The sequence below is a fragment of the Rhipicephalus sanguineus genome, chromosome 3 (genome assembly GCF_013339695.2).
Source record: "Rhipicephalus sanguineus isolate Rsan-2018 chromosome 3, BIME_Rsan_1.4, whole genome shotgun sequence".
Taxonomy (NCBI): domain Eukaryota; kingdom Metazoa; phylum Arthropoda; class Arachnida; order Ixodida; family Ixodidae; genus Rhipicephalus; species Rhipicephalus sanguineus.
This window is the reverse complement of record NC_051178.1, coordinates 105,418,273-105,438,325: the sequence shown is the minus strand read 5'-3', so window position 1 is coordinate 105,438,325 and position 20,053 is coordinate 105,418,273. Positions and strand designations below refer to the sequence as shown.

At 45.7% G+C, this 20,053-nt stretch overlaps 1 pseudogene; it reads left to right on the top strand.

The window, feature by feature from the left end:
• The first annotated feature begins 2,141 nt into the window (after positions 1–2,141).
• LOC119386898 (NPC intracellular cholesterol transporter 1-like) lies at positions 2,142–3,731 on the top strand (annotated as a pseudogene).
• The last annotated feature ends 16,322 nt before the right edge of the window (positions 3,732–20,053 follow it).

Genomic DNA, 20,053 nt, shown 5'->3' with positions numbered 1-20,053 from the left:
ATATTTACCATGGTACTACCGAGTGCACTATCGATAGTTTGTCGATAGCATACTATCGATAGTTTGTGTACACTATCGATAGTTTCAAAATAACTATCGAACTATCGATAGTCAATTTACCGATAGTTCTGCATCACTAGTAACCGGGCGTCACACAATGCGAATTGCGCAACGAGTGGGTTGTTGAATGCTTCCAACCCATTACAAAGGCCTCTGCGATTATTCTTCATCGTCATGAGCCACAGCATCAACAAAGTGCACATAATGCCTTACAAGTGTTTAGCGAGTACCACGGTTCTCCGCAGAATGACAAAAGAATGCATAGTGGCTGCTTCCCTACTTCGCAAAAATTATGATTTATAGCGTAGTGGGTTCCTCGCAAGTGCACTTCTATTGGTTGCGTTGCCAAGGAAGCCCATAAGGCTCCCATGATCCATTTCCTCAGGCTCTCAATAAAGTTAATTGCCTCTCTCTCTCTCTCGCTCTCCGTTCCTCCGGTTAACGTATGCTAACGTATGCTAACGTATGCTAACGTGGTGGGACAGTTAAATAACGACCGGGCGTCACACAATATGAATTACGTAACTAGTGGGTCATTTAAAGCTTCCAACCCATTACAAAAGGCTCAGCCATAATTCTTCATCTTCATTAACCGTCGCATCAACAAAGTGCACATAATGCCTTACAGATGCTATGTCGCTTCTCCACAGAATAACGAATAATGTCGTGGTGGGTGCTTCCCAACTTCCCAAAAATTATGATTTGTGGCGTAGTGGGTACGTTGCTAATGTACTTGTATTAGCAGCCAGAAGAGAGTTTATAACGGGCTCTAGAAATGCCGCTCTTCCAGCTTTCGCTGTGACTGTGCTGCGCTTTCCGTGCAGGCCTGGCGTTTTTTTCCCCTTAAAGAATAACGCTCCTTATTATAGCAATGACGAACTCGTAAAGAAAAGAAAGGTGCCTTTTTTTCTTTTTTTTCGCAGTGGTATAAGTCATGTCGGCGTCATCAAACGTGCCTGTAAATGGCATTGAAGATGTTGACATCTTTGCTGGCGTCGTTAAATACGTGGTCAGCGACGTCCTGTTATTCACACAAGATATTCGGAGCATGCGTGTCATCCCCTTCACACTTTCCGTATAGGGACTACCCACGTACCAATGCATACGAAATATTGTAGACCAGCAGTAAATTCGCTCACGTCTTTTCTGTGCTCTTTTTTTTTCTTTTTTTTTAACGTAGAAGAGCTTTGCAGACAAAACTTATATCAGAGCATTAAGCAACATTGTCACTTACATAGGATGAAATAAACGAAATGAGGTAAAATGGTTACTACGCTTTCTTAACCGTATAAATCCTCGCTAGGAATTCGGACAGAGCAACTCAGCTGGCTTCCTGATCGAGTCAGCTTCCTCGACGTTAGAACACGCGCCTTCACACAGGACTTTCCTCCGTTACACTACGCGGTCTTCGTGGAAGGCAGGAAGGTGAGCCCGACCCCTCCGCGGACGTGACTACTTTACTAACTCGACGAAAACCGCTGCTCGAGATCGAGACGACGCAGGTGGCGGCCGAAGACCAGTATCTGGTAGGCAGCATGGCTGTTTTTTAAAACGCAGCTCACGCCAGCGGGGAGAGGTTTCTCACAAAAAGCAAGACGAAGAAGACAATGACAAAGGCAGGGTTCTCGCTCGCACGGAAGAGGGGGGAGGAGGTGGGGGTGCGCTTCACGCGAAGAGGTGCTTTTTCGTGCTCAGACGCGCCTGCTCAAGACGGCGGCGCGTATGTAGGGCGCGGGTCTGGCAACTCTCCAGCAGGAACAGCTATCCGCAGAACCAATCGGAGCTGACCGAATTATGTCAATTACGCAAGCAGAGTGGCGATGGCGGACGGGGGAAGCGGGATTCGTTCTCAACCTTGACTATAATCGCGAACTCCCTCGCCTCTTCTCTCGAGACTCACTCATTTTCTTCTTGCTCCCTTCGCGAACTAACGTGTAAGCAGGAAACCATGGGAGGGAGTCGCCCCCCGGCCTCCTCGACCTTCGCCGATCGCGCTGAGAGAGAGTGCGTGACAGCAGCGCTCCTCCGTGATCAAAATACGGGGGGTACCACGCGTCGTAGACACTCGTATATCTGGACGCACCCGCCGCCAGCAAGAGACCAGTACCGGCAGCGGCATCGGCAGGACACCAGCCATGGAAGCATCCAGGACTACGCTCCTTCTCGCGGCAGCGCTGCTGCTCAGCTACGTCTCCCATGCCAACGCGGCCAAATGCTCGATGCACGGTTTCTGCGACAACAAGAACAAGCTGCCGTGCATCTACAACGGCGTGCCCAAGCCGGTGACGGACGAGTCGGCGCGAGCCATCATGAAGGAGACGTGCGGAGACTATTTCCAGATCCACGGCGACTCGCTGTGCTGCGACGCCGCTCAAATCAAGGAGCTCGCCAAGCAGGTTAAGGCCCTGGAAGGCCTGGGCCTGCGACGCTGCGAGGCCTGCTACGTCAACTTCCAGAAGCTCCTGTGCAACATGGCCTGCTCGCCGCACCAGGGAGACTTCCTCAGGTCGTGCACTACGACGACCAGCCGCACGAGTTGGCCGAGATCGTCAACTTCTACGTAGACTACGCGACCATGCGCGACCTCTACGCTTCCTGCATCAACCCGAGGAAGTTCGTCCGGTTCGCGCCTCTGTCCTTCGCCCTGTGCGGCCAGGACTACCACAACTGCACCATGAACCTTTGGTACGGCGCCCTGGGCAAGAGGCGAGTGGGACTGACGTCCGTGGACGTGACGTACGAGCCCGTCGCCAAGGAGGCGATCTTCGTCGGTCTGCGTGAGTACCGGCCCTTCAAGGACCCCATGTACGGCTGCAACGAGACCGTCTCGGGCAAGACGTGCGCCTGCGAGGACTGCGAGGCGGTCTGCGAGAACGCCGACGACGCCCTGAAACCTGTGCCACTCAGCACGTGAGGACTCGAAATTGCCGAGGCTAGCAAGCAGAAGATACTGCTCTTCTCTGTAGCACTGTTCGTTGTGCTGTTCCATGCCGAGGCGTACGTGGTGTTGAGTGAAGCCGTCTCTGTGTCCCGAAGGTCTTAGTGACTATGCTCCCAACGGGAGTTCTCGAATCACACCGCTGTTTTGTGTTATTTGTTCATACGTCCTGTCCTCCTCATCGTCTGTCATGCTCTTGTCGTTCTTTCTTCCTTTTCTGTAGGTTATTCCGCTTCTGTTTTCAGACTGCAGAAGACTCATGGTTCCTGAAAATACATTGAATGTTTTGCCTCACTGCGCTTCGCACAAGAGATGTTGAAATAATAAACATAAGATCCCGAATCGTTTGAATGATTACGTATAATACGCGATATACGAAGAACCCTTCTAGGACATGTAATAGTCAAAATCGTGTTTATGTTTCTGTTAGCCTTCTAAATTCTTTTTTTTTTTTACACCTCAGATGTTTACAAATATGCATACACCTGTCGCGTAAATCGCACTCCACTAGGCAAGTAAGGTGTCGTTGCTGAACTCTATCTGTTTTTTTTTGTGTTTTCTGAATGATTCTTAAAGTGGGAAAGCGTTGCTGACTTATTTATCTTTAGAAATGCACGTATTTTAAAAACGTGCTTTAAAAAAAAGTGCACTGAAGCGAAGTATTGCGCACAGTTGTGTGATGCGCACACCTTGTACACTATAAACTTCACGAGAAATAAAACACGGTCATATATATCAGCCTTGTCTCAGTTAATTCTATGCAACACGCTCTGCGTCTTGTGCCTGCTTGCTCCAGAAAGATATAGATCAATGATCCTGATTCGCAGGTCGCCGAGTTCACAGCACCGCGTATTGAAATTATATGCCCATAACACGACTGCTTACCTGAGCAGCCTTTCACCCGATGGTAGTTATTTTTCACAGGCAAATTTCCTTTATCATGCGTACATTCAAGCCAGGATATCACGTTGCTATAGGTTACTCTTGCTGTTATACTACGAACACGTGCGTGCACGAAGCGCCGATGACCGAAAACAAGGAAGAGGGTCAGAGGCACGAGTCTCTTTGGCACAGCAGGGGGGGGGGGGGAGAGGCAGAGAAAGAAACTGGTTGTCAAGCATCTTAGCCGGACAGAAAAAAATAATAATAAAAGATGACTGAGCAAGAAATCAGGGAATTCTTGCACAGAGTGGCACCAAAACGTAGCGCGCTGTCGAATAAAAAAAAAACATGTTTCATTTCTGTGTAGGTTTACTTACCGTAGCTTGTAATGCTATTGAAAATTCTTGGAGCCAACTCTACAGTCACAAGTAATATGAGAGCAGCACCGAATACGTTTTAAACTCGCATATTTATTTTCCCAGCCTTTTGGGTCTGGCGTGGCTCCTGCTGTTCTCTGCTGCGGGTTAGGTCATTCGCCATATGCGGTCTGGTAGGTATGCACATTAAATGCGTGCCGAATGCGGCTACAACTTCAAACGGACTAATATAACACCTCTACGCTGACCGACAAAGTATTAACAGTAAGCCTGCCTGATTTCTGCGTAATAACAAATTCGTAATCCCTACATGCATGCATTATCCCATAATGCCTGATCTCTTAAACAAAATAACGCATAATATTGGACAGATGTGCTTTGACATATTCGTCCGATATATATGTCACCGGGTGCATGCCCACTTGTGATATGTGCAGCAAACATACAGGGTGTTTCAAGAAATGTGTCCAACCTTCTCAAAAAATCACGAAAATGCGATATTTGATTGCTGCCTTCAGAAATGGTTTTTCTGTAGTGGCAGGGATTTTAAGATGGTTAAAGAAATTATTTGGGACTGTAATTAAAAAAGTTAAATTAATTAACTTTTTAATTAGTGGAGTTAGGTGGTTGTGTCAAATGGGCGAGTTGAAGTTCTTCATGCCAGAAGCCCAACCCAACTTTGAGATTTCGAAAAAGTGGCATCTAGTAACAATTACGAAGTAATGAAATTCAACCAAATTCAATGGCGAAACCTAAACAGAAACATGGAAGAACGCAACTGCCATATTCTTCTGAGACGTCCAAAATGAGTGAATGACTTTTTCTGTAGTGCTAGGCATCTTAAGATGGTTAGAGACATCACTTGAGACAGTAATTAAGAAAGTTAAGTTAATTACCTTTTTAATTAGTGGAGTTAGGTGACTGTGTCAAATTGGGGAATTGAGGTTCTTCGTGCGAGAAACCCATCCCAACATTGAGATTTCGAAAAAGCGGCCTCTAGTAATAATTACGAAGTAATGAAATTCAACCGAATTTGATGGCTTTCGCTGTTGAAAGCCGTTGTATTTCGTTGAATTTCATTACGCCACAACAATTACTAGAGGACGCTTTTTCGAAATCTCAAAGCTCGGATTGGTTCCTCGCATGAAGAACTTCAATTCTCCCATTTGACACAATCACCTAACTCCACTAATTAAAACGTTAATTAATGTAACTTTCTTAATTACTGTCCTAAATGATGTCCTTAACTACCTTAAGATTCCTGTCGCTACAGAAAAAGCAATTCTGAAAGTCCCGAGCAAATATCGCATTTTCCTGATTTTTTTAGAAGGTTGGACACATTTCTTGAAACACCCTGTATAATGATCGGTACATATAGTTTATCTAATGTCTCCTCATGGGTATCTCAAAAGCACAGCGACGTCTTAATAAATAAGCGTCACCGGAAGTGCGTAAGCGATTTGTTTGATTTACTATCATTATCTTGGACTGAATCATTCGGCATATATGTCATGGCATGTTTGCTCTTATTGATGACCACGCCTCCGAAATATGTATGGCCTGTAATGAAGGAATCTTGAATCATAGCAAAATATTCGCCGTGGGTTTTTACTTTCTTTTTTTCTTCTTTTTTTACAGCGAATCTGCATATATGGCAAGGGTTCCGTGAATTTTTTCTCTCTGTCAACAAAAACGTATGTGCCACACAAATTGAACAAACCCCGCCCTCACCACCAGTCCCCTAAAAATGAAGAAGGGAACACACGGGTGGCCAACAACTGAACTCGTGCACGAAACCAAGCAAGACAAGAGGACGCATGTCCCGAAATGGAGAATGCAGCAAAAATACTCAAGCACCATGCCTCTCAAGTTGAGCGCTTTAAAGGAGCACCGGCTAAATTCAAAAGGGACTTTCTGGACAGACATTTCGTATTTAGTGGCAAGGTGTGTGATTAGGCTATGGTTCAAATTTGTGTGTTACCTCTGTGTCGCGTGCTTAGCAGCTTCTCTGGTCATGCACATTCGCACAGTGGAATGGCTCACTTCTTTTTGCTTTTTTTTTTTCGAATATTAAATTGAATAATGACCAAATCCGTTCGGTCTTCGAAATCGATAACCGCTATTCATAAGTAATATTTGTCTAACGGTTTACAAATACCTCGAAATCTCGACGGCCCCGAAATAAAGACAGTATTAGAGCAAAAGTGCGATAAGCTTGATCTCATGTCACTGGTATGAAGGCATGAACACTTGAGCTTGCGTACAGTACGGGAAGCTACGTCGCTCGGGGAGCCAAACTTCACTGGCCATGAAACGATTATTCGCATTCTCTGAACACTTATGCACATGCGAAAAATGAGCTTATTTGTTCCTGATTATTCATAAGTGGTCTATAGTTATAATTAGAAATACTGGTATCGGAGAATCTTCTGTATTGGCAGTAAAAACGGCTACTCAATACTCGTAAGCTGGCCGGAAACTACACGCTGTTCTTAAGGCCTTTGACACTGCTTTATTCTTCTTAGATTCTGTCTCAATATCACTCTTCGCACACATGTAAGCACCATTCTCCCTTCGACAAGCACCACATATGGTATTCGTCCTCGCGATATCGCTGCGTTGAAATCTCAGAATGTGCGTCAGCCTCATTTGGCGTTTGCATTTCGTCATGGTTCGGTGATTCAAAACATAAAAATTGCGTGCGATTAAAGCTGTGACAATTGTTGTAGTCAGCATAACGATTTCACGAAGTTTCACGCTGCATAATTTGAAAGTAAACACAATTGTGCGCATCAGCGTTAGCTGCACACACACACACAGTTAATTTATTCCTTCATGAAGGTTTCGCTTCGCAACGATCCTGGCATGTGCCTCGAACCTAATTAATGTTCATTTTGTATATAAAAATTGCTCGGTATTGGGTCTAGCCGGTTCTCACATGCTCACAAGTACCGAGTTATGCGGTAGTTTTAGTATTGAGAATTCGGTCTCAGAGAACGAATTGACCATAATCAGTCACTAGTTATGATTGCATGTCCTTAGTTCACATGTACTGTTCGAAATACACCACACATTTGCAAGAATTTTGCCCTTTACTTGTAGCATGTATACCCACAGGTCACTTTAGGCCAGTCATCGAAATTGCGAGAATAAATTTGTTACGGATATTGACACTGTATTAAGAGCTGTACGACGAAAATATGTATACTAAAATATGTTTACGAGTAGATGGCGCCGGGTATTTGTGAGCTGAGGGCCTTCCAATGCTACAAAGACCGCGAAATAAAAGCAGTGATGCCGAGCAACTTGTCGATCTTCCCGTGACGCCGTCTAATGCACATATTGGAGTGCATTTCCGCGCCGAAGTCGCCTGTGATTGGTTTCGAGAGCGGGAGGCTATAGGCTCACATCTCGTGCCTCGTTAACATTTATTAAGTCGAAAGCCTGAATTGCTTCATGAGAAGGGTCACGTGGTGAAAAGCCTGTGTGAGGTACAAGAAATTACATATGAATCACAAAAAAAAAAAAACACCCGACCACCTCGTGACTCCAAGCACTACTCAAGGCGACCAAGATATTCACTTCATCTTTGCGAAGTTCGCGTGATTAAAAAAAAAATAAAAAAGAAGCTCTCACTTCGTCTTTGGGAAAGCATGAAACCGAGGAGAAGAAGATAAACAAGGCGTCACCGAAAGCTTACCCGGAGCGACGTCGAGCGCTTGGAGAGTATAAAGAAAGCCGCGTTCGCTTGACTCGGATACACTGTAATTGGGCTTACTGATGTATACAGCAGCGTAAGTCATACAAAAGTGAGTGAAAGCATGACTTTGCATATATATAATTATAATGAAAGCAAAATAAATGAATAGGAAGTTAATTAGTGAAATTATTAGAGAAAGCCATATTTATGAAAGTTATTTAGTACAAGTTACGCAATATCAGTGATGCTACCGAGGACTTCTGATTTGGAGCAATTTTTGGAGCAGCAAAATTTCCGTTTTGGAGCACTTTGGAGCAGCAAAATTTTCATCTTGGAGCACTTTGGAGCAGATAATTTTGCATCTCGGAGCACACTGGAGCAGCGAATTTTACATCCTGGCCTGAGTGCACTACAGAAGCATATTGCAATAACATTCAAGCACCGGAATATTACTATGGGGCTCTTATGAAGGCTAGAAATATTTCGATTCATTGCAAATCTCATGGAAAAAATCATCTCAGGAGTACTCCATATTTCACTCGCTAATGAAAAATAAAGGCTCATGCAGTTGAGTGTTCTGGATTAACCTCTTCAGCGATTATTTTCGACACTAGCAAATAAACAGAATACCAGATCAATAAAATTGCACTTTATGAAATAACTCTAAATGCATCTATGTGGTTATCAGCAGACATTGTAGACAAACACCGTGATGTACAGCAGTGCCTCAATGCCAAAGAGCCAAACTATCCCTAATGCATTCCCCTAAGAAAACTCCAAGGAGAAAGCCTGATTATTTTTCTTCTCGATCGACGGGTTGATCCTCCCCCTCCTTCTCTGCATGCTTTCTGCACCTCACCTGGTTTTGCGCTAGCTCCATGATCGGCGCACCGATTACGGAAGTATTGTAAAGCGACGATGTCATGTGATGGCGTCATCACGTGATATCCCGATATATGACGCCATGATGACGTCACAAGTTTTGACGATTTACGACGTGATGATGACGGCATCACATGATGATTATTTTTTGCATCAATCGATTTACGCCGCCGACGGTCAATTTTCGTGTTTGATAAAGCATCTGAGGCTTTCGCATTAATATTGCGTATTGAACGTTAACAACCTGGCCTTACGTACCAAACTGTCCTCCACCATGTCACCTCTTTGCCATGCGCAAAACAGCTTCGCTTATCATCCACTTCACAGAGTGAAATGGCCCCTCAACTTTTTTAAAATGTTTCTTGTGATAACAATTATATGGACACTCGCCGCGGATTTTTGCCGTCGCTATTGCCGTAATTTTCTGTATAAAGACCAAATTAATAACATCACCACGCGCATTCTAGCCGCGGGTAAAAGCTCGCGAGCGCTGGCGACGAACGCGGCTGAAGCGGAGATTAAACTAGCCGGCCGTCTGTCTCCGTCGCACGGACAGCGCATGAGATAACATCTTCCCGTGTGCGGGCCTGCCGTCGATTGCTCATCAAACAGAGAGGAAACGCCCCACCCGTCTTTCCGTAAGGAGCATGAAAGGACGCCAGGGGAGCGGAGGGGACCGCATCGTTCGAAGGGCGCAGTCGCTTGCTCGCGCGCTATCTCGAGGCATGAGGAGACGGCTCGTAAACTTGCTGTGCTCTCAACGCTTACTTCGTGTTTAGAGAACTCAGAGCAAGAAAATGCTTCGGTTCCTGGAGCGGCCATATTCCCTTAAACCAGTGTTTTGTTGAGTTACGCGAGATCGGATCCAAAATAGTTAGCTGCTAGCCTTACTTCGTTTAACAATACAATTTGTTGGTATCGCATTCAGTGCTTCGCCCTTAAGCGAAACTGAGTTTTTTTAACCGTCAGCTATTCACCCTCGAAAGCGAGGGGCGGACGTGTAACATGGGGTAGCCGCTTCAGTGTGGGCCGTCAGCGACGGGCCCGCTACTGACAGCTGCGCACTTGCGGCTGCTCCGACCAGGAGATATGCTTTTATTAATGAGACATTTTTAAAAAGCAAGCACAAAATTCGAATTGGAACCCTAGCACGTGAGCTCGAAAGGGCAGGGCCTTTTAGGGGGTATTTACCGCAGAGTGATTACAAACTCGGACGTGCTGGTATAAGCAATTACGAAAAAGGTCTTCCGAATAAAGATCCATGGATGAAGTATATCTGAGGAAAAGTGTGAACGCGTTTCCACCGTTCGCGTGCTCTTCCATAAACGCGAAGCAAGGAAAATTCGATATTGTCCCATATATCTACTGCTAGCGATCCCAGATTTCATTCCGCGATGTCCGGAAACAGAATTGACAGACATTTTAGCAGCACACATGTAGTTATAACTGAACATTGCTTTCCTTACGTGCCGTACGACGCTTGAAACGAGCTATCAGCAGCGTTTCTAGAACAGACGACGTCCGCCGATGAATCGCTGTCGCACTTTCTCGCTACCGATAGGCCTAGACGTCACGAGCCTGTGCGGAGAGCGCGTTTTGCTGTCGAGCCGACTTGCAGAACAGAAGCTGCGTCGGCACCGTGCATGGCATCGTGGCTTACTCGGGACGCACGCGCGAGCGCTATTTATTCAGCGGAATAATTCTTGGTCCATGGTTGCGACTTTGGCAGCCCCAAGATCAAACTGCACATGTTCTGACGCGCCGGCCGTGCGATTGCCGGTGATAGACGCCCCCAAACCGGAGACTTTGGCGCAGTTTGGCGCAATTTTCGTCGATATTATCAGGATGGCGCAGTAAATACAATTTGGCGCACTTTGGCGCAGTTGGCGCAGGAGTGGAATCACTGGCAATATTATAGTAATATTACGCAATATTATAGTAATCAAAGCAAGTTATGTGAACACTGAGTTAAATAGTGATAAGTCAGTACTGAGTTACATAGAAAAAAAATTATTATTGATAGTGACATTGACGGTAATAGTACTTGGGGTGTGACGGGCCAAAACCACGATATAATTATCAGGCACACTGTAATGGAGGGCTCCAGAAATTTCGAGCATATGTGCTTTTTAATGACATCGCACGGTACACGGGCCCTTAGCATTTCGCCTCCATCAAAACACGACCGCCGCGGCCGTTATCGCACCCGCGACCTTCGGATCAGCAGCCGAGCACCGTAACAAATGTACAACTGCGGCGGACAAAGAGTGACGTTAGTGAGGGTTAACTGGTGAACATATGACGTCGACATAACGTGCACGGTAAAGTAACCACGCCGGATCATTATCGTCTTCGAGTCGTCTTAGGTGAATACATAAGGGGCACTGAGTTTTTTTGTTTAGTTTTTTTTTATTGTCACCTGCTGTCGGTACGTTCATAACTATGCTGAATTTTCACGTAATCCTTTCACAGGCCATTAGGAACTGTCTGTAAATGCGTCAAATTTACACAGCATCTCAGGCTAGAAATATAGCGCGAATTCTTTTTCGGTTATGTTCATTTCGAGCAAAGAAAAATGATACTTTTTACGTGGCTTGAGGAAAACGGCGCGTCGAAAGACTCGTCGAACATGGTAGTGCCTTCAGCAAAGTCATCATATATCCAACAGTACGCTGCAAAATTAAGTTAAATGAAAACACATTTATTACGCAGGAGGTTCAGTTCATCCAATCCTGAATGTATATTTCTCTTTCCTAGCCACTGGTCGACCCAACTGACAAAAACAAGTGGTGTACAAAACTGTGTACACAGCGTCTCAAAGGTTTTAAAAACCATGAATAAGAGCGTTATGCGGGAAAGGTGCTTTCAGCCACTACCGCCTCCTCATTACGCCAGGGAGTCCCTCTGCATTTTCGCACGAATCCTACTAAAAAAAGAAATGATGTTTCATGCACTGATACCGAAAAAAATTACTCGAATGCACCTACGGTAGGCGCGGTATTTCCCACACATTAACGGTAATGCGTGTTTGTCTACGCTCGGCTGTATTTTTTTGCCCATAATTGACAGCGTGGTGGCACTCTAAGGAGAGAAAAACACATCGGTACAGTCCACGTGTCTTTCAAAGTCGCACTTATTTTTCTTAAATACCCGCGTCCAACGGTGTAAGAATTCTTCCCAGAAGACGGACCCATTAGCTTCAATGCCGTGATATCTAAAGCTAGAACAACCTCGTCCGCATACCAAAATAAAAGACAGGTTTACATGGCTAAACTCGTAAAACGGCAGTGCTGACTCAGCCCGGCTGAGGCGTGCGACAGTGAAAGGAAACATAAAACATTACACGTAAGACATGAAAGCTTAGGGAATTTCGCTGCCCGCTTGTGCAACGCCGCAAAACTCCACAAATCCTAATGTGACCGGAATCGCGAATCAAACCACATGTGCTTCGGTAAAAGCACTGGAGATGAATATGGTTATCAGGGATTGCATCGCGGCAGGCGTCGTACTGAAAAAAAAAGAAAAAAAAGAACTGCTGTTTTTTACGAATCGGAAGACTGAAATACCACTAGCGCATTTCATTTTGCTTCTTTTGTATGCGGAAAGGTGATGAGGTAGAAGTAGGGAAACTTGAGCTGTAAATGACGTAAATTCATACTGCGACAACGACGTCCCGTTAGCGCTGTGTTTTTCAAGAGTGCTAAACTAGCCAGGGTTGCCGTTGGATTTACTTGAAAAGTAGCCATAACTCAAGCTAAAAACCAAAGTAACGATGTCATTTAATTTTATCGCCAAATTTGTAGCCAAATTGAACAGAAGCGGTATTATGCGTAGAATTTTTACTATTGAAGAATAAATATAATACCATTTTGAATAAGAAAGACCATAGAAATAAGAGCACAGCTTTTCCCACTTGCTTGGTATTCAAGCCACAAATAAGTTGTAAATAAAAAATAAATTACAATAAATTCAGTGTGCCATGCATGTAGTTTATGTAGAAAAGACGAGTTTCTGTCAGATACAGAGTAACTTTTGAACATTCCAGCCACCAAGTCAGTGCGAACGTCAAACGTTGAAGCAGTTTTTCTTGAAGCCGCAGATGAAATTTGATTAGTAGAGCTTACACAATACCAGTCCAGCTTCAGATAGTTAAATCTGGTTAAGATGAACAGTCCAGCTTAATTTTGTCGCGGATCTTTGTTTTTGTCAAGTTCACACGGGAATACACGCTGTGCATCAGGATTAGAAACGTGCGCACAGCATCAGTATAGATGACGAGCAGCGTGAACAGCTTGCCAGTTACACGTTTGCCAACGTGCATGTGACTTCGCCACATCGTATTTGCAGGCGCGCCGTGCGTTGCGTTGGGGTGCCTCGATGCGCGCCAGCCTGCTGGTGGGGGAAAGGCGAGTGCGCGCATCGGCTGATATGACATAACAGCTTTGGAAATGATGTGCTTGAGCTGCAAATAAAATGAAAAATGGTTGCTTAATGTGCCATAAAACAAGTTAAAAGTAACCACAAAGTAGCGATGGTGCCAACCTGAAATTCTTGTTGCCAGACGGGGTCGGAATGTCGCCAATTTGGCGCAGAGTAGCCACCAATGGCAAGCCTTAAACGAGCCTTCGTCACAGCCCCCTCTAGAAAATTCAATACTTCTTGTTCAGACAACTACAATGACAAGACAAGCAACAACAAAAAAACCCAGCAAGTAATGTGCACACGGCAACACGTCACAAACATGAATAATTTCTACATTACTGCACCAAGAGCGCAGTTCTGTATCTCAAATCACACAGGACTGAAGTAGTCCACCCAAGTCCTTTCACTGATGCGAACAAAGCACGCATGTTTTTTTTTTATATATTAATGACATTACAGAGCGAACGCTCCGTATGGGTTAGCGATGGTCCTCCGCGAGAAACACTAATGGAACGTATAAATGAAAATGATAAACACAATCTTGTGACTCAAGAAGCAAAGGAATACAAGCGTGTCAATGACGGGCCAATTGCGACCACGGCAAGTGTATAAAATTATTTGGGTTTTACATGCCAAATCTACGTGAGGGAGACACTACGTGTATTTTCCTGCATGTAGCAGTGCTACGTTCGTATATTATGAAATATAACAGGAGAGAATAGAGAAAAGGGCTGTTGATAGCACAGTTCCGCGGGCAATACAGTAACAAGGCGGTCCCATAAAGTAAGAAAGAAGTAAGCGCAATGGCCTACGTGCCTCCGAGAACTACGGTATGTATGGGAGAGCTCTAAGGACTATAGGCTGTGTTAACCCCTGTCGAAGAGGAAATCCGCGGGAGAAGCAGCACGTAGGCCTAGCTTCGGAACGATAAAGCGAACGTCGAGTAATGTGTAAAGTGGGTGTGGCCGCAAGCACCGGGCAGAAAGAGCGTAAACATTTATCGAAATAAAGCAAAACCACGGGGTCCATTGACGGGCCATGCTGAGCAAGACCGGAGAAGTTTCTCTGTCCTTTCTGAATCCGTTTTTGCAGGAATTCAGCAGCAATCGACTCAGAGGTGAAGATATCACTCTCTTCTACAGAGCCTTCTCTCAGGGAACAGGAGGCAAGGTTCCGACCGGCGACCCTATGGCGAAAACGTGGTGCCATTAGGAGTCATCGAATCGTGCGCCCAGTGAAGTCAAAGGCACCCTGTGACCCTGAGGAGAGCCGAATAGTTTGCCTAGTTGTCCAGTGCATCAGTCTTTCCATTCCTCGCAATCCCTTCGGGCCAAGGGTAAGGTTGTTAGTTAAGGCAAATGTTGCTTGACATCACTTTCTTGGACGGTATGGCAAACGCTGTGGCCGGCCTTCTCTAGGTTCTGAAGGGCCTGTCGCGCAGGGCTGGAGTAGCGAAGAATTAATGCTTGGAGATGAGAAGGGTCTTCTTCCAGCAATTCTGCCTGTCATGTAGCCAGGATGTCTCTGCGGCGCAGTAGAACCGGCCCTTTGTTGGAGCCGGCTCGCAAGGAATTTTCGCAGTGCGTGCTTGCTGCTGCAGCAATGCCGTAGCCACCCAAACGGTTAATTGAACTTCCACTGACTTCCAACTTCCTTACCGGACAAGTCCTCGTCTACACTCAAACGCCGTTCCATTATTGTTCTTTCACAAGACGTTCTCGCACACACAAAAATAAATCAATTGCATCAACACAGCTCAGAAAGCGAAGATCTTTCAGGTAATGTGTGTTCAACAATTTCCGCGTCAGTGTTGAATCCCAGCGGTGGTGACCCTGTTCAGGCGGTTGGAGCACCGTACAAGGGCGGCTTCCTTATCGGGCATGAGGAGGAAGTACACTCCTGCTGGATGACCCGCGCTGGCCAGTTTCGTTATCTCGACTTGCCGGCGCTATGTATAAGACCGTTGACGTTATCAGTGCAATCGCTTTGCAATGTCTCGTGTGGGCGGTCTAGCTTCGTACAAAAAATATCAGTGACTCACAAACAGGTGAAAGAAAGAAAGAAAGAAAGAAAGAAAGAAAGAAAGAAAGAAAGAAAGAAAGAAAGAAAGAAAGAAAGAAAGAAAGAAAGAAAGAAAAAAAGAAAGATTCCGTATGAAACAAAAGCATGGCTACGGGTGCCGCGCGCGCAGAAACTTCTTCGCTTCATTGTAAGCGTAGCTCTTCTTTTTGCATTTAGCTTCGACGTCGACGTAACCCGTGGTAACCCTCGGATCGAGCCAACCGAAGCATTAAAACAAAAAAAGACACCCACGCAGTCCCATGTTCACGTCTTCCTTCTAAACAACGAGTGACGGAACCGGAAGAATTGTCTCGTTTACCACAGCTTTTAAACGAGCTTCCCGTGGAAAGACCCAGCTTCACCGACGGCAGAATCCATAGGTTCGCGCCTCCGAAGCAGAAACTAAGCGGCAGTACTGCACATTGCGCTCGTAGAGGCAACAACAGAGCGGCAGGAGTGGCTATGTAAACTTTCGTACGGGTCTGTCTACAATACCCATCCAAATATATAGTACGTCATATGAAGTTAGAGAGCCGTGTGCCGCTTAGCTGCACAACGGCTTGCTTGCGGTGGTTGTCTGCTTCTCGCATACTGCGCTCGCCCACCAAAAATGTTGTGTACCTCCTGCGCCTCGCATTAACCGCACATCGATCCACACCAATGTTTGCAGTTGGGGACATTAATGTCAATACAAAAACAAGCGTGAGCTTCCCATCCCTTATACGCGAAAACATCCTGTTTCTCTAAGTCCCTGCTGTGAACTCGTGAAACACTGGCAAAGACCTTGTCCTCGAGAATCCGGAATTAGGGAAGCAAGTCGAACATGTAAGGTGCATTTCTTAGACGACAAGGCTTCATTTACGATGGTTGAGGTGGTCAAGGGCTGGGAGAGGAGCGTTTCTTGAATCAATATTATGTGTGGTAAATAAGCTTACCGGGGTCCCTTAGGCACTTAAGATGACTCGAAGACGAAAGCGTATGTACGGCTGCGTAAGTAGGCTGAGGCACGCGAGGCAGTGGTTACATGTGTAACGGACCGATTACATAAATATAGAAAAAGAATCGCGCGTGCCAATGTTGCTATTTCAAAACACCTAAACAGCCGCGCTCAAATTTCGCGTTAGGGTGTTTTGTAATCGTCGGGGGAATTATTTTTTTTTTTTTCAATTTCAGCGCACGGTTTTGTTTTCTCATTCAGCTTTATGGAGTACACTTCTATTGCTAATTCTGGGCTCACAAGAAACGAGGTAGCCATTGTTTGAGCATAAAACAGCGCATGCTGGGTTCAATCCCGGCAACAATCGGAATGTTTTTTTACGGACGATGTCTGAGAAGGGCACCGCCACCAAAAGCAGTTATCTTGGTTATCCTATAAGTGCCTACGCTGTAATATTACTGTCAATACGGGCTCACTGGACACACCTGTGCATACGGGGATTCCCATCACTTTATAAGCGCCTCGTATGGCGTTATGTCACGGTTCAGTAAGCGTATCCTCGAAAGCGACTGACCCATAAAGCGACCCCCGGCTGCAGCTTGGCAACAAAGGCATGCGCCTAGGACTAATACATTTATACATTAAAACATATCTGAATTTCCAAGCACCCAGTAACCAGTTCCCCGACGTCCGAGAAATTTGCTTCGTCTATAACTAACGAGAATTTACTTCGTCTATAACTAATTGCCCTGAAAAACTTCCGCTGTCTTCAGGCAAACACGTCGCCTATTCAAAGAGAGGTCAGCGACCAGCAGTCAATTTCTGTTAGTTCTGGCTTGGTCGCATAGTGATGCAGTCATGTAGTCGCACTAAGGAAAGAATTTCTGCTTTAAACACAAGGACTGGCAAACACGTCAACCTTGAAAACAGTGCTAGTCAGTTCTATGAAGTGAAAGGTCAAGGTTATTCTGGAACAGATCTCCCCAGACCTGCGCATCGCTGAGTGTGTACGCCCATACAGACCTATACACTTTACGACTCCAGCATTTTTCCTCTCGCTAAGAATTATTCGTGTTTACTTTCGTACAGGAAAAGTTCCGTCGTTTGGGAGGGTCGCAAATAGTTCACCAGAGGCAGACCGACGTAGCCTCTATGCAATAAACAAGGCTTATGGGGTTTCGTTGTGACTGGAAGCGACGCGCCAAAGCGTTGTCATGTTTTCCTTGGTCGGCGCGCTTCAAGTTTGGCGGGCAAGGACGCACGCGCGACACGAGAATCGCCACAACGCCTCTTTCTGAGGAACAATAAAAAATGAAGACTTGTGGTTTTCATTTCGGTAGCGCAAAAAGTGAACAAACGGACACTGGAAGGTACACGTATACAGGACGGACGCTAGACATCAACAGTTGATGTCTAGCTCCCGTCCTGTATATGTGTCCTCGCTCGCGTATGTGTCGTTATTTGTTGCGCTACCGATACGAATGCCAGTTATCACAACCAACTAGCCCGCATTACCGCCTTGACTTATGGTTTGCTTTGAAGCAGCGGATCGAGGGCCGCAGGAGTGACGTCTGCCCCTGACACTGTCGGCGCTGAGACGCGCTTACTAAACGGCTACCGAAAACGGCACCCCTTCCTCACTGCAGTCACGCTCCAGTTCGTTCAAGGCGAATGCCTGATCTAATCTGCGGCAGCAGGGAAGTCCTTAGCACACAAGTCAATGAGGCCTTACGTCGTCTACGATCCACTTTATGAAATTCAGCCAAGTTCATAGCGGCCATCACTTAAGGTGTACAAAAATGTACTGTCAAGCACGGGCGTGGCCAGAACTATTCTTCCTGAAGGGGAGGGGGGGAGTGGTCTGACCCGACTTTTATGTATGGTCGTGCGTGTGTTCCTATGCGTGCGCGTATAAATACACATACAAAATGTAGATATTTCGGGGGAAAGTTCGAGCACCCCAAGCCGCCCCCCTGGCAACGCCGCTGGTGTCTATAGGCGTTATAGACACGCCACAGAGATAACAGTCGCTTACTGAGCTCATCTTTATCGATCACATCCTTAGGAATACTCGGGAACACAAAACTTCATTTTAATATTGGCGAACCTTCCCGACGAAATTCCCGGTGGCCTTGCACCCTTATAGCCGCAGGAGGAAAGCCTGAAGAGTTTTCTTTTACCACTGTCGTTTCGCCATTCCGGCAAAATTTATGAGCTAATAAAACGCAATTTCCTTTTCCTATCGTAAGCTATAGGCACAGCCTCTTGCGCGAGCGAGCCAGGAAACTTCCCGGTCAGTGCTCGACAGTCTAGCTGGCGGACGTAAACATTGCTATTTTCATCCCGAAGAAGCACGTGCGAACGTTAAAGCGAATAAGAGTGAGTCACGCAATGGCAGCACCGGCCCTGTTCTCCTACCCTTGTGGCTGTTTTCTTTTATTTGTTTTTCATTTGTAATCACGTTTAATGTCATCATTATCCCCCTTTTCCTTGACGTGACTCAAGGGCTGCATTCGGCTAAACGTCAAGTTCGAAACTGCCGATTTTTAAAGTCTGCGAATGCTTATGCTTCCATAGAGTTTCCAACAGTTATAAATTTAGGCGACCTTAATGTTCCGTTTAAGTGCCATTAATAGCGCTAGTCCCGAGCGTTTGGTTCATTTCCCTGGCCCATACCCACATATCCAACACGGGTATGAACCACACGTGATTTATTTATTTATTTTCTCTCGCTTTGTTCTTTCTTTTTCTTCCTTTCTTTTTTTTTCTACGTGTGGCTCACCCGCATATCACCGGCTTAAACCCACGTATGCAGTGCAGCTGTTATTGTTAATCGTGACTGAATTGACGAGCATGTCATGTTATTGATATCATGACCTGTCAGTCATGTTCGCCATATATAGGGCTCGGTGTTTTCGTAGTTAATTTTTCTTTTTTTTTGAAATTCGGAGGGTTTTTTTTTCGGCGTTTTTTTTATTTATTTTTTGGCGGAAGTTCGGCGTTTATCGGGGTTTATTTCTCGTAAATCCTTAATTCTTCTAAAATTGGAGTTTAACTTTACATTATAGCTGTCCAACCCAGACGACGCGCCAACAGAACCATTAAGCTATACTGAAACGCTACAACACTACCGACAAAGCCGTACGTACTTCCCACCACCACATAAATCACTCAACCGAGAGGACGCTGTTGCCTGGCGGCAGCTTCAGACTAATTCATTCCCCTGCGTTTTCATACGTCAATCTCTTCCACCCCAGACAATATCCTTCCTACTGCCCCTATACTGTGGAGCGAAGCCCACAGTGTATCACTCCACCTGGGAATTTCCACACCCACCGGGCTACCACCCTATTCTTTCACCCTCACATTCCTCCTGGGAGACTGCTCTGACCAGCTCAGAGCAGTAGGATCAGCGTCGGCTGATCCAGCGGGCACGTGAAATGTCGCGAGCCAACGGGGCCCTGAACTAAGGGCTCCACCCTACGAGGAAGAGCTCTTATCCTAGTACAAATTAAGGTTTCTTTCTCTCTCTCTCTCTCTCTCAATATTCCGATATGTCGATATCTTATTCTCAATACTCCGATGTCAGAAATGGTATCTGAACACGAAAGCATCAGAACACACTAGCCATATTTTAGTTGTCTGTAAGCTTTGAACGCTCAAACACACATACACACAAGCACAAGTATACTTGAATACAAAACACCTGCGTTTGTGCTTATTAAAACCTTAAAGCTTGTTGCATGGACGCAAGCATACTTTACTTGGTCCATATATTCGATGTCGCCTGACCC